Raw genomic sequence first — 18,524 nt, forward strand, 5'->3', positions numbered from 1 at the left:
AGAGAAAGCAATGCTGGTGAAGATTTTTTTTTTTTTTTGGACAATAAATCAGATTTTTTTTCCCCAAGCAGTGAAAGCAGAAAGGAAGAACACCACCACCAACAAAAGGGAGGTGAGAACTTTCTTGGAGAATCCAAGAAATGATGAATGAGGCTAGGACATCAGATGTTTGGTGGTGGGATGAGGCAACCATCAGGAAGACTGCAAATAAAAAGTGATGGGATAGAAATGAAGGGGGAACAGAGAAGTCTAAGATGATTCTGTAGCTTCTAGATTGAAACGTAGCTGTCCAGAAATTAAGGAAACCTACAGGGGGGCCATTTTTTTAAAACCACTTTCTGGGTCTTTTATCTCCCACAATGGACTAGGTTCCTTCAGCATAGGATGTGCTATCCTTCTTAGGAGCTCTTAAGCCCTTGGGTGGCCAGTGGTAGGAAAGATTCCAGATCACTCAGCCTATGAAAAATGCCAATTTCCAGTATATGTATATACCTCTTTTAAGCTACTTGGGCTCAGGTAAGTTTAGAGAAGCACTCCTCCTGGGGAGGAGAAGGGAAGGAGATATAAAGAGGCTGAGAAAAAAAAAAAAAAAAAAAAAAGAGAGAGAGACACGAAGGAAAAAAAAAAAAAACAGTGATGACATCATTGCTGTGTTATAAAACTGAGCCTTAAATCTGTAAGAGTCATTTCTGTTCCATCTCAATAGGGAGAAATGTACTGAGCTCTTGGGGTCGTTGATTAACAGGTCTGCCAGATGCATCCTGGGTTTGGCTGCTGGACCAGAGCATTCCAGCTCATGGTTTAAGATACAACAATGTATTATTAAACCTGTTTGTAACACAATGTGCAAGATGACATCATACCCCTGGGTGTGTATGACCTCACCCAAAATGTGTGCCCTGCTGTGCAGGAAAAGTGGAACTCCGGGATACAGACCATTAGGTAGAAGTGAGTATGGAGCCTTATAAAGAGCTGCTCTTTCCCCGTCCTTGCTCTCTTTTCTCTCAAATCCAAAATGTTCTTTAAAGGAGGCAGAAAAATATTTTATGCAATTTTGTATCAAAATGATGTCATAAAAATGCTGAGAAAAATGCATCTGAAATGAATGAAAAATAGATAGAGCCTCAGGGGATTTGTGATTTCGAGTCTGGGATGTCAGTCATGGTCATCCAGGAATTAAAAACCACTGAATAGTTAGAACAGTGGGAACTCAATGCAGGGAACTGGTTATACTGGAGATAGAGCAGCCAAGAAGTCTATTGAGACAATGAGGCCAATCAGATTGGCAAAGGCTAGAAGATGCGGCCACCTGTGAGGCAGGGAGGATGGGGAGCCTATTTGGTGGGCAGATGAGATGCAGCTGCTGCCGGAGATGCCACGGGAGGCAGAGAAGGAGATGCCCTGGCCTCCCCTCCCCTCTTCGGACCCTCCAAACTCCCCAGTTTCTTTCTGAAGGGTGGAGTCAAGAGGGAAACCATTTGACTTAGGAACCTGGGAAACCCAGCCTGTAGGGGTCAGTCCCCCGCAGAGTAAAGCAGAACAAAGGGGGGTTAGGAATAGATTTAAAAACAAAGAGGTCCAGAACCGGCACATCTGGAAAGACGGATGCTGCCTTCAAGGCAAGATCATTATTGTCTGCGAGATCTGTGCACAGTGAGGAGACAGCATCCAGAACTGGATGTGGAAGAATTAGGAGCTTACTTATGCTGAACATCATAGAGGGCAGCCCCTCCCCCACTCCCATAGGCAGAACTTTGGATTGGACGTCGGCCACGCGTCTACCCAGCATGCTTCACTCTTTTTAAATTACTCTTCACTGATAAAATCAAGCATGGCCCACAGTGGTGAAAACCATTATTTTAGTAGGAAAAATTAAATTTCATGTTTCATAAGCGTGGTTTTTTGTTGTTGAGGCTGTTATTTCTAATAACACTGATATCCAATACATACACATTTAGTTATCACGCAGTAACTCACTGCTGGGTGATTAAATTGTTTTCACAGGTCAATTCCGCTCCCAGACATTCCTACCTCAAGATTGAAGTAGTTTCTTTAAAAGGGATATTCAACAGTTGACTGTGGATGCAATGTGCTATTATTAACTAACATGTAATTAGTTCATTAAAAAAAAAAACCTCAACTGAATAGCATGTAACTTAATACAATCTATCAAGGTGGAGAAATCCACAGTTTCTCACAAATGGGAGCAAAATTACAGTGCAGGGAAACTGGAAATGAGAAGATGCCAGCTGGCAGGACACTGAGTGTTTCAGATTACTGTGTGTTTATGACCTCTGTGTTCTAGAAAAAAAATTAATTAGATTATGCTATTCGAGAATCTTGGAATGCTGTGGCTCCATGCCAGGCTTATCAGAACCACACATCTGAAGTTTAATTAAGCTGTTTTAAATTTCACCCGTATTTCTAAGCTTTGAAAAAGCAACAAACGTAGGAACTAATAAATAATGGTGGAAGATTCCCTCAGATGACGGCATTCAGTGTAAAATTATGGGCTGTTCCACAGTCTACTATACACTCATTTTCCTGATCATGAATGTGATATGAAGCAGTGCTCTTTCTTTAAGAGTATTTGGAAAATAAACATATGCAACATGGGAACTCTAATTGTAGAAACACGGCGAGTTGCTTTCAAAAATCAATCATTCCTTTAAGACTGACTGTGTCTATATCTCAGGTTGGGGTCAAGATGGAGAAAGGTGCGTGAACTCCAGCACAGAGAAAAGGAAGCAAAGGCAGATTTGCTTCTTGTTCACCTTGATGAGTGAGTCTTACTGACTGACTTTCCAGCTGGTCAACGTATGAGCAGGCATCACTTTTTAAAAACTTACTTCTTAATTGCAGTAAACTACACACAACATAAAAGCAACCATTTTAACTATTTTTAAGTGAACCGTTCAATAACATTTAATACATGCACATGCTTGTTGCAATCGCCACCGTCCACCTCCAGAACTTGGCTTAAAGTTCTTTTTGTTAATTGCATTCTAAACATTTTTTAAAAAATTAAGAATTTCTCTAGGACTATTGGGTCGCTTTGGCCAAGGGCTGGAAATGGGCAGGACATGACATCTGCGTCTGCATGTGTGGAGGCCAGTGTGGTCCTGATTCACGGTCCTGCAAGTGAAGTGTCTAAGGGGTGTCGTTGTATGATGAGAGAAGAGAGTTGTGACTGAATAAAGCAACTGTCCAACCAGACTTGTGGAAGGAAAATATTGGCTCCGTTTGAGAAAAGGAACAAACAGGACAAGATAGAAACTGATGCCACTTTAATGAAGCCATTTCATTCATTCGACAAGTACTTAGGAGCATCTATGTGTACGAGACATGAGGTTAGGCAATGAGGGATTCATGGTGAACAAAGACTAAGCCTCTATTTCCATAGATCTTATATTCCAGTTGGAAAGAGAGTCAATACACCGGTAAATATATACTAAATGGTGGTAAGTGGTGAAAAGTAAGGATGGATACGAGAAACAAAAGCAAATTTGGCTTCCCTTCTCCTATTTATTCCCACTTACACCAGCAGAGATGACAGGAGGCGATCTCATCAGAGGGAACCTTCATCCACCCAGCAAGCCCTGGATTTCATTCCTTGCTGGGCCCTCACCTTGGGGCACGGTGTGATAACCTAGGGTGCCATGAAGCTGAGGCTGAGCTGGTCATGGTGTGAAGAACACACTTGCCTTTGCTCTCCTCTCTCTGTCTCTCAGTTTTTTTCTCAGTATCTTGGTTCCTTTTCCTCTGATTCCTTTATTTCACTGGCCAGACATATGACTAAGTAAGCTACTTATTTCTCCCACAGATGGGCAGTGGAAAACTGCCATTATGCGCCACCATGCTAGCTGCCACAGGGAGTTAGGCATATATAGGGCACGGTTTCTATGCCCTGGAATCCACTGGCACATAGATGTGTAGTTGGGAAGAGGACTGCCGATGCTATGTATCATGTGAAGAGCAGAGGTGACACGTGCTATGAGGAGTTCAAGAGATGCTGGGAGAATCGGGGAGGAATTCACAGGAGGGGTAACTCTAGAGCTAGATCTTACTGGATGCAAAGTGCAGCATCACGTGAGTTAAGAGAAGTGACATTCTCAACACAGAAGAGGTAATCAAGACGGTCACTGCTGCATAAAAAAATATTCTGGAGGAAGAAGACTGAAAAAAATCTGATCAGAGGTCAGTGCTCTTTGAAACAGTATCTATGTGTGGGGAAAACACCTGGCAGAAAATTAAAATTCAGTCAATAAATTGTTTTATCTAAATAACATCCACTCACATATTCGGTTGATGTCACCACCGAATTAAGCTCATCCAACCACCATTCATTCCACAAATATCAGTAGATTTGCCTAATTTGTGCCTGTCCTGGGGATACATATAGCCAGTGAGCAAAAGAGAGAAAAAGCCCCTGCTCTCATGGGACTTTACACTCGGGAGGAGAGAGATTTTGAACATAGCAGTAAATAGGGATCATGATAAGTAGGCAGAGTGTGATGAAGAATGAAAATCACGAATAGGGAATGGAGCCTTGGCCCTGGATAATGGCCCTGGATATGGAGGGTGCCCGGCCTCCTTACGGAACAGGAAAACCAGTGTGGCTGGAATACAGACCAAGAGGGAGAGGAGAGACGAGGTGGTCCAAGGAAGCTGGGATCCGAGCTCGTGGAGCCCTGTAGGCGGACATACGAACCTTGACACTGACTGTGAGAAGAAGAGGAAATCACAGAGAGTTTTAAATAGTGGAGTGATGCGATCTCACTCAGGTCTTGGTAAGAGAGCTCTCACTCCTCTGCTGTGAACAGACTGAAAATCACACACAGTTGTGCTGCAGACATGCCCGAAAGCCATTGCTAATTTTACATACTCTCTTCTGATACTTGATTCAGGAAAAAAAAAAAAATCAAGCTGGCTGTTTATTATGTCTAGGTCAACGATGAAGTGATGGATTGCTATCAATGAGGGTAACGACCGGTAGAAAATATAGTAATATATATCTATGTACTAATAATTGATATTAATTATATGTTACATAATAGGTTAACATTAATATCTATCTATCTATCGTGCACATGTGCAAGAGAGAGAATGCACAAGGAAATGAATGGATTTTATGGTTGTAGCGTTGTCTAGACCAGCGTCAAATCTGCACGGCACACGGAGGGATGGGCAGGGTAGAAGCCCACGGGCAGGAACTGATGCTCTGTCTCACAGGTGGTATTTCTTCTTCCAGAGGGAAATCCCAGGCCTGTTCCTAGTGCCTTTCGATGGACTAGATGAGCCCCGCTCCGATGGTCTACGATCTCCTCTACATAAAGTCCACGGATTGCAGAGGTTAATTACATCTACTGCATCCCTTCCCGGCAGTACGGAGAAGAGACTTCCTTGACTAACCGGGTACCCTAGCACAGCCAGCTTGATACAGGAGCATCATCACCGAGAACTAACCCATTTTCACCCAGGAACAAGTTGACAGGCTTTGTGTCAATTGTGACAGTTCTTTCCTCTACTCTCTGCTTTCTAACCGACGTTTTTGATTATGAAGATAGACTCAGATGTGGATTCCCTGTCTGATAGGCTCCACAGTCAGGTTCCAAGTGACAGATGACGAATTAGAAAGACTGGACGTGGTCTTGTTTGTGAACTCATTAACACTGGGAGCCTGGCTTGTGCAGTGGAACGTTTCAGTGCCAACGGGTAAATTTCAGCATCAAACGGCAGCCACCTGGCTCTTGGGTCCAAATTTGCTGCCATCCAACCATCTACCCTTTAATGTAAGAAGAGTGATACAGCCTGTACTTCGGTCCACATTCAATAGTCAGATTCCTCTTTTAGCAGCAAAATAGTGCCTGTGTGACTTTCTGTGGGCCGTGGGTAAGTTCTAGGGATGAGGAAAAACAACCCTGCAGTTCATCCTATTGACCCCAATGAACTCTGCTCAATAAATATTTGCAGAGTGACCGAAACGCCAAAGCATGCCTTGAGTTGAGGCAACTTGGTGACATTTCCACTGCGAACACTGTGCTACTACAAACTTTATCTTGGAAAACTCCTGATAGGTGGTAAAATTGCTCTGAACCTAGGAAACTGCGATTGGCCAAACTATGTGCTCTTGGAGAGAAACATTTCCTGTGTATTTAAAAAAAAAAAAAACAACCCCGCATGACTAATACACTAAGAATGTTCTCACCTTCTCCAGCAGAAGAAAGAAGTCAGGTAGAGCTTTGCAACAACCCGTGGTCGCAAACCTCAGCAGACACCCAGGTCATTAACTAACCACACGCATGTGGCACATGGAACGGAACATCCCAGGGCCCTGAAACCACAGGCATCTATCTGCTGGATTAAAGGAAGCAGTTTCACAGGCCCGGACAGAAAAAGGATGTGGTGAATTTTCAAATGGTTCTGATTTATAGGCAAGAAGGTGCAAGGTTATGGTACACAGAGAAACGAACCGTTACACTTCTCGTCACCACCACCCGCTTCCAGAAACCCCAGCGGCTGTGGTTTCTAGGAAGATACCACGACTGTCGCCATTACCGTCGCCTCCAGCCACACATCTGTGCAGAGCGAGTCTTCGGGAAGAGCCACCCAACCCCCGCCCTGGGTTCCCAGCCAAGCCAGGGTGTGGTATTTTTTCCTGTTTAATTAAAAAGGAAAAAAATAAAAAAGGAGGCTTACCCATTTGCTTTTGCCAGGTATCTGAAAGTTCAAAAGGTAAAAAGCATTTCCCTCCACAAATAAGCCATGGAATGTATTTGGAAGTGGAGTTTTCATCAGCACTTGCTGTTTCTGATCCCCTTCCTCCACTGCTTAGGAAAGTGAAATGGGGAGTTCTTTCCTGAAAGAGGAAAAAAAAAAAAAAAAGAGCAACTTTGTATTTTTATTTTGACATCAATGGGAGGGGCTCTCGGAATGTCCGGTCATCTTTCAGATATTAATATAGGCTAGTGGCACGCTCAGAAGGGAGGGATTTTCATGCCCCCTTGGGCCTGGGGAAAGTTCAGGTCTCCCTTTGCAGGAAATAATAAAAGGAATCCACGCTCCATTCAAGGAGGATGGGCCACGATGGCACTTTATAAACCAACCCATCCTTGGCGAAAGGTTCTTTTCATAAAATTGTATTTTTAATTTAGAGTGATGCAGAGCTGAATGTCGCACTTACTGCATCAGGCCACCTGCAATGTCCCACAAGGGCTCCTGTGCGTGGAACCTTGCAGAATGCCCCCACAGGATTCCTTCTCAGGCTGAACCCCGGGCGGGCACGAGTTGATGGAGGAAACGACATTTGAATGGGGACGTGAGAGGCAGACGCTGTGAACACTGGAAAAGGACAGAGCCTCAGTGCTGCCTGCCTCATCTCCTCTTCCAACATCAGCGGCCGCTTTTGCGCTGACGAAGAAGACGGCTTAAATTCCCGTCGTCCACTCTGCGGAGAATCCGCACCCACCCCAGTACACCTCCCAGGGCTTTGGGGCTTTCTCTTTCTTTTAGTCACTTTCCTCAGCAGCCAACTTGTAGATTCCTGCCCCATTTTTAAAAATGCTTATTCATTTTTTAATTTTTATTTTTTGATGACACTCAGAAGTTCCCAGGCCAGGGATCAAACCCAAGCCACTGCAGTAACAATGCTGGATACTTAACCTGCTGAGCCACACAGGAACTTCTCCAGCCCCATTTCTTTTCTTTTCTTTTCTTTTTTTTTTTTTTTTTTTGTGGCACATGGAGGTTCCCAGGCTAGGGGTCCAATTGGAGCTGTAGCTGCTGACCTACACCACAGCCACAGCAACTCAGGATCCGAGCTGCATCTGCCACCTACACCACATCTAACAGTGATGCTGATCCTTATCCCACTGAGCAAGGCCGGGAATCAAACCTGCGTCCTCATGGATGCCAGTTAGATTCATTAACCACTGAGCCACGATAGGAACTCCTTCCCCATTTTTAATGAAAAATAACATGGTTCCTCCTGACTTAATGCTCTTCTCCCAGACAAGAGTCCGTGGCCTCAACTTTCATCACTCAAGCAGCCCATTAACTCTACACGGCAGGACCTGCTGCCGCTGAGATAAGTGCTGCCTGCTCCTATCACGCGGCCACCGGGCGGGCACCTGTTTCACTCTTTGCAGGCGTGTGTGCACCCACTCTGTGCAAGCGTGTCAAGGAGAATGTCGTCTTTCTAGTACATGAGGGTCTGAGGGCAGGGCAGGGGATGGGAGAAGTCCTCCCTGAGAAGAAACCCTGACGGGACAGAGAGGGAAGAGGGAAGCCTGGGATAACTTCCAGGAATGGATGGGCACGTCTGCCTGGCTCACTGGTTACCGGAAAGGGGACTGGGGTCTTAGGAAGGAGACTTTCCAGTAAACAGAAACCAAATGCAAACCGGCAGAGGCTAACAAGGGCGATTCTATGGGCGGTCACAGAGGCAGCACTGGTGCCAAGTCTGGCTCCCTCTCCAGAAAGTGTCATCAAGTCTTCCCCTCTCTCTCTGAGCTGTTTGGCCTCTGCCTTCCCAGACAGGTTCTCTCCAGAGGGGCCCCGGTATCTCGAGGCCATGCCTCATCTGGAAAGTGTTTAAACTGATGTTTCCAGGGAGTCACGAAGGTAAAATAAAGGTGAAATTCCAGAGCCAGCTCATCCTGTGCAGTATTTGCAAGGTAAAGGCGGAAGGGCTAGTTCCAGTGCTCCTGGGTTCTCCTGACAGAAGGAAGACTTTGAAAAGGGTGGCAGTACATGGGGTGGGGATCTGAAAGGAGAGAGAGGAAGGATTTGTTAAAAAAAAGAGATTTTTCGGGAGAGAACTCCGCTCCGAAGCCCTCTCTGCCCTGAGTGCCTCATGGGTGCTACCTCTTGAGTGTCGAGCCTACGGAAGACCCACCTATGGGACCACTCTGAGTTGGGGCATGTAGAGGGGTGACATCTGAGTCACAGCTAACCACGAACACAGGATGGAGGAGCTGTTTTGGGATCAGCCCACAGCTCAAGGTTTGCTGAGAGAAAGAGGTGTGTGTTTCTGAAAGACGAGAGGTTGGCCTGATGGGAGAAGAGCCAGGATGGGCTCAGCCTGGGTCCTGCCGGGTAAGGCCACCAAAAGGCCTGGAGGGCATCTTAGGAACATGAAACTGGAAGCCAACGGTATGTTCTCCGGGGCTGCAGAAGAACTCACAGGAAATCCATTCTAGTGGGTCAGGGGAGCTGCAGGAAGTAGGCTTCCAGTAATGGGAACATCCAAAGAGCTCATGAAAGTACTAGCAAGAGGCAGGGATGGTTTTAGAGGTTGCCACCCAGAGCGCATGAAGCCAGCTTCGGAGAGGGGCATTTTAAGTGTGAATTTCCCTCCCTCACTCCTTAACATTCCTCTGTCTCCACCCATAACTCTGATTCCAAAGGGATCAGAAACCAGTTAGGATGTGGAGGCTTCCCAGCTGCCTCCCAGCCTGAAGCAGCCCTAAGTCAGGGGATGGGAAACTCTTTGATGTCAATCAAGTTCAAAGTTTGCATTAATATCTTGGACGTGACATTGTAATTTCTGAAGTGGACTATACTTGTGACTTAAAGTGACTTGAGGATCTAAGTAAACTCAGAAAATTGGCTTACAGGAACTTTTATCTAGGTCAGATAGAATTTGAAAAGGCTAGTGGAAAACAAAAAATAATTTCATTGGATTGCATTATAAATTCTGCTTGTTCAATGTTTACATCTCTCTACAAATCATGATCCAGAGAAAAAAAATATTCTGACTCCTCCAGAAACCATATGATTCTCTAAAAAGATTCCTTGTTTTCCCTCTTGAGTCCGTCCCCTCCCCCCCAACCAACTCTGTGACAAGAGAGTCATACGGTATTAAGAGTCCCATCTGGACCCCATCCACGGAAGCAAGGGGTAGATTCTAAAAGGAGAGGATGCTGGCAGGACGTAGACACCCATTACATCGGAGATGATGGCACAGGGATCCCGAGAGATGGTATGCCAAACCTCAAATTCCACTAGATGGGTTGGGAACATTCCGTCGGGAGCTCAGATCTAGAATGTGAGAAACCCAGCAACATGGAACAGTGCCTGCTGTGACATTTGCTGGGCTCTTTGTCATTCCCATGCCATCCACGGCACCATTTTTGTCACTGAAAATAACCTGGCCATGGGGGCTGCACTGCCCTCTCTGATATGCCTATTGGGCAGGGTGAGCAAAACGGGAGCCACCGTGGGTCCTTCAATACTCAGCATATAGGTGTAAAGACCACAGTGCTTCCTAAGAGTATTCTGGAAAAAAAAAAAAAGGAAGCTCTTAATCCACCTTGCAAAGGCAGCTCATTCTTCACACATCTTGAGGTAACAGGTCCTTTCACTTATTCAAAAGATATTTAGATATATTTTTTCACATTGATTACATGCTAAACACAGTGTTGGGATCTGGGAACACAGACGCAAATATTGAGAAGCACGTCTGTAAGCTTGTCTCCCTCTCTCCAGAAGGTAAGTTTCCCCAGGGCATGGGTCTTCTTTGCCTTGTTCACTACCTTGTTCACTTTGCCTTGTCTCCACTGTCTGTAAAAGTATCTTCTATGTATAGTAGGAGCTCAATAAATAGTTCTTGATTAGATAAAGCAGTCTACTCACTGCCCTCAAGATGCTTAAAGTCCAGTGGAGGAAAAAGCCTTGAAAGCCCAATGACACAGTGACACAGGAAGTCATAAAACTACACAACAGCAAGCAGAGGGTGGAAGCAGGGGGGAGTGGATAAGGCTTCCGACAGATGCTGCAACGTGAGACATTAAAGGGTAAACCGAGCATTGGCCCCTTGGGCCGAGGTTCCCCTGCCCTCCCCCTCCCCCCCTCTCCCCCCACGCCCTCTTCTATCTGAGGGTTTCTGATGCCTTGTCTCCCCTCTGGATGGGAAGAAACTCTGGACCTGCTCCTTCCTGGGTGTGGTTCTTTCTGTGCAATGCCAGTGGTGAGCTTACAGCATCTCAGCACAAAGCCGGTGGGACCACAGCTTTGTGGGATCTTGGCAGAACCCAGCCCAGTTGCTAAGGTCAGAGCCGGCCAGGGAGAGCCAGTCATCACCGCCGAGGCACAGGGGCTCAAAGGCAGAGCCAGCCCTTCCTGCAAACCACGCTTGCAAGGAGGCAACTGGGAGCTTTTCCTGTGTGTGGCCAGTGGGTTGGGGTTAAAATATGATTAAGCCTAAACATGTAAACAGCCAATTCCCAAGTTCACGATGATGTAACACTGTGTTAGGGTCAGGCTGGATTGGAGCTGACTGTTTTGCCTCATGTTGGAATCTGCTCCAAGATGTGGATTCCTTTTATAAAGCCTGTAAGCCACCCCCAGGAAGAGCACGCCGAACCAAAGAGAAGCCTTTCTAAAGTTTCTGGAGCTTCTGTGAGACATTCTTCAGCCTCACCTGGGAAAACCCAGCAACGCTGATTGGCTCTTAGTGCCTCGGGAAAACGGGACACAGCTAGAGGGGGTGTCTGTGGTACCCTACACCTGCAGCGAGGGCCTGCGGGGAGTGTGCTCTAGCTCACGTCCAAACAGAGAAGGAAAGAGAAAGGCAGGTGGAGAAGCAGAACACAGAGGAAAGTAATTCTCCCCCCGCCCCGGGTTGAAATGGCCTCCGACCAGCGCCCGGGCCTGATGTGTCACCCTTCACCCTTTCTTGTGCTCCTTCAGCCGCCACAGGCTGCGCACAGGATGCAGGGTCCTTCCAGGGCTAAGATGCTCAATTCCTCATGGAACAGAAGCACTGCGGCTGGGCTGTTTCTCCGGGATCCTCGAAAGATTTCAATATAAATAGAAACCTAAGATGTATTATTTTCAGAGGTGAACATAGTTTGGCTAGAGTTTAAGGATGCTGATCCCTATCGCTGCCTCCCACGTGGAGACCGTCCCTCCCTGCTCTGCACCGTGTTGCCGGCGACTCCAAGGGAAGCCAGCAAGAAGCCCTGTGGACGGGCTGCCCTGCTCAGTTCCAACCCGCATGCAGCCTTTCGGACGGCACCTGAGGGCTGAGGCAAACGGTCCCTCTAGGGAAGTACCTAAAATAATGAAGAAGCTTGTTTTTGTTTTTGTTTTCTTTCCTTGCCTTCTCTCCTTCTCTTTTCCTCCTCCCCTCCCTCCCTCCCTCCCTCTCTCTCTCTCTTTCCTTTCTTTCTTTCTTTCTTTCTTTCTTTCTTTCTTTCTTTCTTTCTTTCTTTCTTTCTTTCTTTCTTTCTTTCTTTCTTTCTTTCTTCTCTCTTTCCTCTCTTTCTTCCTTCCTTTCTCTCTCTTTCTTTCTTTCTCTTTCTCTCTCTTTCTTTTTTTAAAAGATTTGCTCCAAGAGAGAAAAACTGCTACAAGCAATCACACCTGTAATGGTCACCGTGATATTAATACACAACATCTGGGTTTCTCGGGACAATGACAGCAGGTGCATTAGCCCTACCAAGGCTCTAGACACAATTACATCTTAACACTGGGCTAATGAAAACAACGGGACATGGTCCTTTAAGTGTGAACCTGAGCCCGCTTTGTAAGACTACTGGGACTGAATCAAAGCTGGCGCACCATTCCACGTGAAAAAGGGAGCTGTTTTCTTATTTGATAAAATCGCACAGTAGACGCTATACACTTGAATCAGGGTAAAAAGGACTTCGGTACAGAATGCTCATTGTGGCCGATGTCATTCCCAGACCCCTCTGGGGATCCCCAGTCCACATACTTTCTACCGTGACCTTGCTCCTGAGGCTCACGGGTCTCTCAGCCTCTCCAGCGCTATCATCTGCCGGGCTTGCCATCAATGGAATAATGGAAGAAAGAGGGGTCTGAAGAATGGAAGTCCAGTCTGCCCCTCCCCTGCTGATTACCTGGAAGAGGTTATGTGGCCTCTTGCATCTCTGTGACTTCATGGGGATAACAAGGTCTTGCCTGTCTGAAGGCAGGAGCCTAGGCAAATGAATGAGCCACCTCAACCTTGGAGCACACTTAGCTCCTTACCTTAAACTAGTGCCATGAATCAACCAGATGACTCTGCTGTGAACACAGAACTTAGATACACACACAAGAAGAAGTTGACAAACATTAGAGCTCATGCAATTTTGCTTATACTCCCTTCTTTTCTGTTTTTTTTAAATTATGCATTTCATTTATTTATATTTTTTCTTTCTGGCCATGCCTGCGGCTTGTGGAAGTTCCTGGGCCAAGGACTGAACCTGCACCACAGCAATGGCCACGCCTGATCCTCAATCCACGGCGCCACCAGGGAACTCCCTAGACTGACTTATTTTCATTTGAGCAACTGGATGTTTTCTCTGTGTGTGGTGAGGTTTTCATATCAGCCGATGATTCCTTGAGGTTTCATCCAGCTGGAAAGTCCATGATTCTATCATATTGAACATAAATGTGAAAACAAATGGGCCAAAACGTCAGGTTGACTATTACAATAATTTCCTCATCAGTCTCGCTGTTTGGGGGACGACCTCCCTCCATTTCTTTGCATGCCTCTACCGCGTACCTTTCTGCACCTAGGTTTCATTGGCCACCTGCTCATGCCCCTGCTTCACGCTTCTCAGCACAGACAGGCCTTTCTGAAAGCAGCTCCACCTTGACCTTCTCGTCTCACTACCTGTCATTCCTCAATATGGGGCGCCTCACTGGCCAACCCACCCTCTTCCACGTGTCCTCTCACCCACAAGGCCAGCTCAGCTACCCCCTCTCTGTAGGGTTCCCTTGGGTATTTGTTTCCTATGCTGTAGGGGTTTAAAACCATCCTTTGTGGCTCAGCAGTTAAAGCAGCAACTGCATTAATTCGCGAAGGCCAGAAGCGCAGTCCGCAGGGCCAGGTTCTTTGCATGATGTCTCATGAGGCTGCATCCAGGGTGACATCCTCAGCTGGAGGCTGGACTGCGGAAAATCCACTGTCAAGCTCCCTCAGGCTGTGGGCGGGATTAATTTCCCTGTAGCTGGAGGCCCGGCTCCCCCTGGTCCTGCTGCTATTATCCCTGTCGCACGGTCCCCTTCACAGGCCCTCATCCACCTCCAGACTCTCTGACTTCAGAATGGACCCAGTCTCTTTTCAGACAGAGAAACACAAATACTGCATGATATCACCTATAGGTGGAGTCTTAAAAACTCAACAAACTAGTGGATAGAACCACTGACAAAAGCAGACACACATGAAAAGGGAAGAAACAGGTGGTTACTAGCAGGGGGTGGGGGGGAGGGGCAATAGAAGGGGAAGAGAGTGAGGGGTACAGGCTATGAGGCATGATATACACTACAAGGATATATTGTAAAACACAGGGGATAGAGCCTATATTTTATAATAACTACCACTGGAATATAACCTTTAAAAATTGTGAATCACTATATTGTATACCTGTACCATATGCAATATTATACAACTATAGTTCAATTTTTAAAAAAAGAAGAAAAAAAGACGGAGTTCCCTTGTGGCTCAGTGGGTTAAGGATCAGATGTTGTCACTGCTGTAGTTCTGTTACAGCTGTGACACAGGTTTGATCCCTAGCCTTGAAACTTCTGCATACCATGCATGGGGCCAAAAATATTAAATTTTTAAAAATTTAATTTTTTTTAAAAAAAGGCTTCTTTGATTAAATCCGGCCCATCCTAGTAATCGGCCTTTTGCCTAACACAGCTGATAAGAGACCTTGATTACAGCTGCAAAATCCTGTTTGCTATACGGTACAATCAGACGACTCACAAGTTCTACCCATGCTTAATGGGAGGGGATTAGGCCCGGGGAAAGAACACGGGGGTCTTAATGGGGGGCACTGTACAAAGGCAAAGATCACTGGGACAGATACACCATGCTCTCCCTCTCTGCTGGGCAAACTACGAGTTATCACCTAGGAACTCGTTCAAAGGCGCCTCTTATGGGGGTTCCCACTGTGGCTCAGAAGGTTAAGAGCCTGACATAGTATATGTGTGGATGCACGTCCACTCCGTAGCCTTGTTTGGTGGATTAAGGATCGGGTGTTGCAGTGTAGGTATAAGGTGCAACTCAGATCCTGTGTTGCCGTGGCTGTGGTGTAGACTGGCAGCTGCGGCTCTGATTCAGCCCCTGGCCTGGGAACTTCATCTGCCACACCTGCAGCCCTAAAAAGAAAACAAATAAATAAAAATAAATAAATGCACCTCTTGTGTTAGGAATCCCGACATTATCAGGATGAGGGGCTGGCCCTGGGGGTCCTCTTTCATCCCAATACTATGATATTTATCACATCCGATGATACCCGGCTGTGTATGTATCAGTCTGGATTAAGTAAGAGGCACAAACCTGGGGGTGTGGTGAAATTCTCAGTTTCATATTGTACACTGCGAACCCCATGGTTTTGGATACTGTGTTGTGTGTGTTAAACCCTTTTCTAAACATTGCTAGCATTCCCCGAAAGGGAGGTATGTCAGGCTGTCTGGGAAGAGGTATTTTTCCAGGTGAGGATGGGAGCTTAACGCCAAGTGATGCCTGAACTCTCTTCACCTTGCACACCAGCCTTGCACGGGCAGTAACTGAGGCCCTTCAGGCCAGTGGTACAGACACAAGGACCCAAATGTGTGATGAGAACTGCTATTTGCATTAGAGACGCATTCATATTTGCTCATAAAGGACTAAATCGTAAGTGAGAATACCTCCAGTAAATTGAGATGCTGAAGAAGAGATGAAATTTTTTAAAAAAATGTTAAAACTAACCGTTATTTTGCATCTGCTGTCCAAATGAATAAAGCTGGTGCTGATTATAAATGGAATGAAATAATTAAGCAAGAGCACCCCTGGCATCCTAGTAGAACTTCAGAAGAGCCATATATTCTACGACCTTCCTGTTCCCCCTAGGAAACCTTCTTTCATAAAAGAAATAGAAGGAATTCACATTTAATGTGTTTGCTTCTTCTCCCTGGGAGCCAGTTTGGGTCTCATCCAGTCTTTCCAGGACGAGTAAATCCAGTTTTTTGGTACCACTTTCCCCTAGGTGCCCACAACAGAGATGAAAACCATGTGAGATTACTGGATGGTACGGAAACAGCAATGTGTATTCAAGGTTTCGAGGAAGCAACAGCTTATGCCTACTTAGCAATGCAAAGTACATCCTGTCAATTTTCTGGAAAGAAGACTGGAATTTGAGTAATCTTATACTATAGGCTGACTTTCAGGATTCCTCATTTTGAAAAGAATGAGAATGGGAAACTATCCAGAACCAGAGCTCTTTGCAATAATGCTGGGGGAAAAAAAAAAGAAGCTGAAACTTACCTTCCCATCTTCTTTCATGCAGGACACCCCCACTCGGCAACTCCTCTGAGTTCAGAGCTTCCCAGATAACAGCCAGAAGAGAGGAAAAACTAGTAACTCCTTTCCTTTAATCATGTTTGCAGAGACTCAGGTTCTAAACGCCGTGCCAATGGAATGCTGGAAATAAAGGCACCCGTTAGGATAATATTTAACAAAGCATTTTGACCTGGCACCAAGCTTCCATTAATGGAATTAAGAAAGGTCTGCCAGTGTTCTGGGGAAGATGATTTCCCACAGTTCCCCTCCAAAATGTTTTCAAATATGCAGAAGGGGAAAAAAAAAAGAGAGAGATGAATCAAGCAGAATACCTCATGGACAATTTTTCTAAGCTGGGATGAATTATGTTAGCTTCTGTTCCCTGATCATTCCCTTCCCCATGAAATGTATGGATATTTCCATTGCCCTAATCAGCAGAGACAGTTTAAAAATTGATCTGGAAAATCGGCAGTTGACCCTGTGATCCTGCACTTTGTCGACACGTTCAATCACATCTGGTCTTGAACTGTAAAATTGTTGGCCTGTTCCCCAGCACACTCCTCTGACAGCTGCATGCATTTTGTCCACAGAATAACTCCTCTCCCAGAGCCTTCGGAAACCAGGACAACACAGCTTTCATTGCTAGATTCCCCTAACCACGAAGAGAATTCTAATAAGTTTCTATGAAAAGGTCCTTTGGCTTAAGATTTTCCAAAGGAAAAAGCATTAGGAAAGAACTCAGGCAATGGTCTACACTTGGGCCTGGGGAAGATCTTGATTTAGCTTCTGACTCTATCTTTGACCCTCAGTTATCCGAAAAGGAGATGCACTCACGTCCTGCCCTCTGAAAAAGAAAATATTGTAGGGATTGAATTAAAGTGCTGCTACTTTGAAAACACTTAAAAAACAGTCGTGTTAAGTTACTCTTTAACCCAGCAGCAACATCCTGCCCCTTTTGTTTAGAACAACTTGGTATTTTATAATAAAATATATAGATTCACTATATCAGCAAGAGTTAGTGTTGAGTGTCTGTCTCCCATGTGTCAAACTCATTCCTGAAAATATGCTCCATGTAGAATCTAAAATATGACACAAATAAACCTATCTATGAAACAGAAACAGACTCACAGACATAGAGAACAGACCTGTGGTTGCCAAGGGGGAGGAAGGATGGACTGGGGCTTGGGGTTAGCAGATGCATACTTTTATATATGTGTAACTAAATCACTTTGTTGCACACCAGAAGCTAAGACAATACTGTAAATCGACTATACTTTAATAAAATAAAATTTAAAAAAAGAAGATAAGAAAAGTGCACGGAGGGTTTGATGGCTTGAAAGAGCACACATCAATTCAACTAATATTCTCCTGGCCAGAGCATCGTCCTAAGACAAGAGAGGCTGAGGATCACTAGTAGCCTCTGCTACTCTTTTATATAATACCTGTGATTTCCAAATCTTCCATTTTCCATGACCTGCGACATTCTCGTTCCAACCTTCAACTTGTAAGAACTGAAAATTCCCCCTTTATTAAATATTTTAAAAGATGAAAATAGTGTGTGTATCACCTCTATAAAAGAGAATAAAGATATAATTTAGGAGTTCCCTGGTGACCTATTGGTTAAGGATCGTACAGGGTCACTATTGTGTTGTGGGTTGATCCCTGGCCCAGGAACTTCTACATGCCACAAACGTAACCAAAAAAGAAAAAAAATTATCTCTCTCTCTCTCTCTATATATATATATATATATAGAGAGAGAGAGAGGGAGAGATACAGATATAGATATAAACGATTGGGTCACCATACTGTACAGCAGAAACTGACACAACACTATAAATCAACTGTACTCAAATTAAAAAAAGACATGTTTTAGCTAAGGAGGAAATCCACCTTTTGATTTTAAACTATTGTTTCAGGCTATACGTAATATACTCAAAGGTTATCTCTGTAAACTGTTTGCATTTATTGAACACATATTGGACGATCTCCTTTGACTCACCTAACTTCACATGAGCTAAAATAGCCCTGCATTTAAGTAACAGACTCGGAGGTCTTTCACCACATGTCCACGGCCACACAGCTGGCTGAGTGGGTGAATCAGACAGGATTAGGACGCGCGGCTCTGCTTGTCAGCCCAGCGCGCATGCTGACAGCACGCTAGCTACCTTGCTAACCTCTTCAAGATGCTCAGCGAGTCCCGGAGTTTCTCAGAGGCTTTTAAAGAGGCGGAGTTGTGGCAGCACTGGA

General features: G+C 45.3%; 1 protein-coding gene across 50 annotated transcripts in view; it reads right to left on the bottom strand.

Annotated features, from left to right (window-relative positions):
- LOC102164422 (uncharacterized) overlaps nucleotides 1–18,524 on the bottom strand; it is a 412,252-nt gene that overhangs the window by 59,935 nt on the left and 333,793 nt on the right. For all 50 annotated transcript variants that reach the window (XM_084979136.1, XM_084979139.1, XM_084979129.1 and 47 more), the window contains 2 exons: nucleotides 16,262–16,417; nucleotides 6,700–6,859 (listed from right to left, as the gene is read on the bottom strand). The gene's annotated coding sequence lies outside the window, so the exon portion shown is untranslated. The remainder of the gene's footprint in view (nucleotides 1–6,699; nucleotides 6,860–16,261; nucleotides 16,418–18,524) is intronic.

Source organism: Sus scrofa, chromosome 10 (assembly GCF_054392235.1).
Source record: "Sus scrofa isolate SSC_HxYL_T2T_F1_AM1 chromosome 10, Sscrofa_HxYL_maternal_Yorkshire_Landrace_v2.0, whole genome shotgun sequence".
Lineage (NCBI taxonomy): Eukaryota > Metazoa > Chordata > Mammalia > Artiodactyla > Suidae > Sus > Sus scrofa.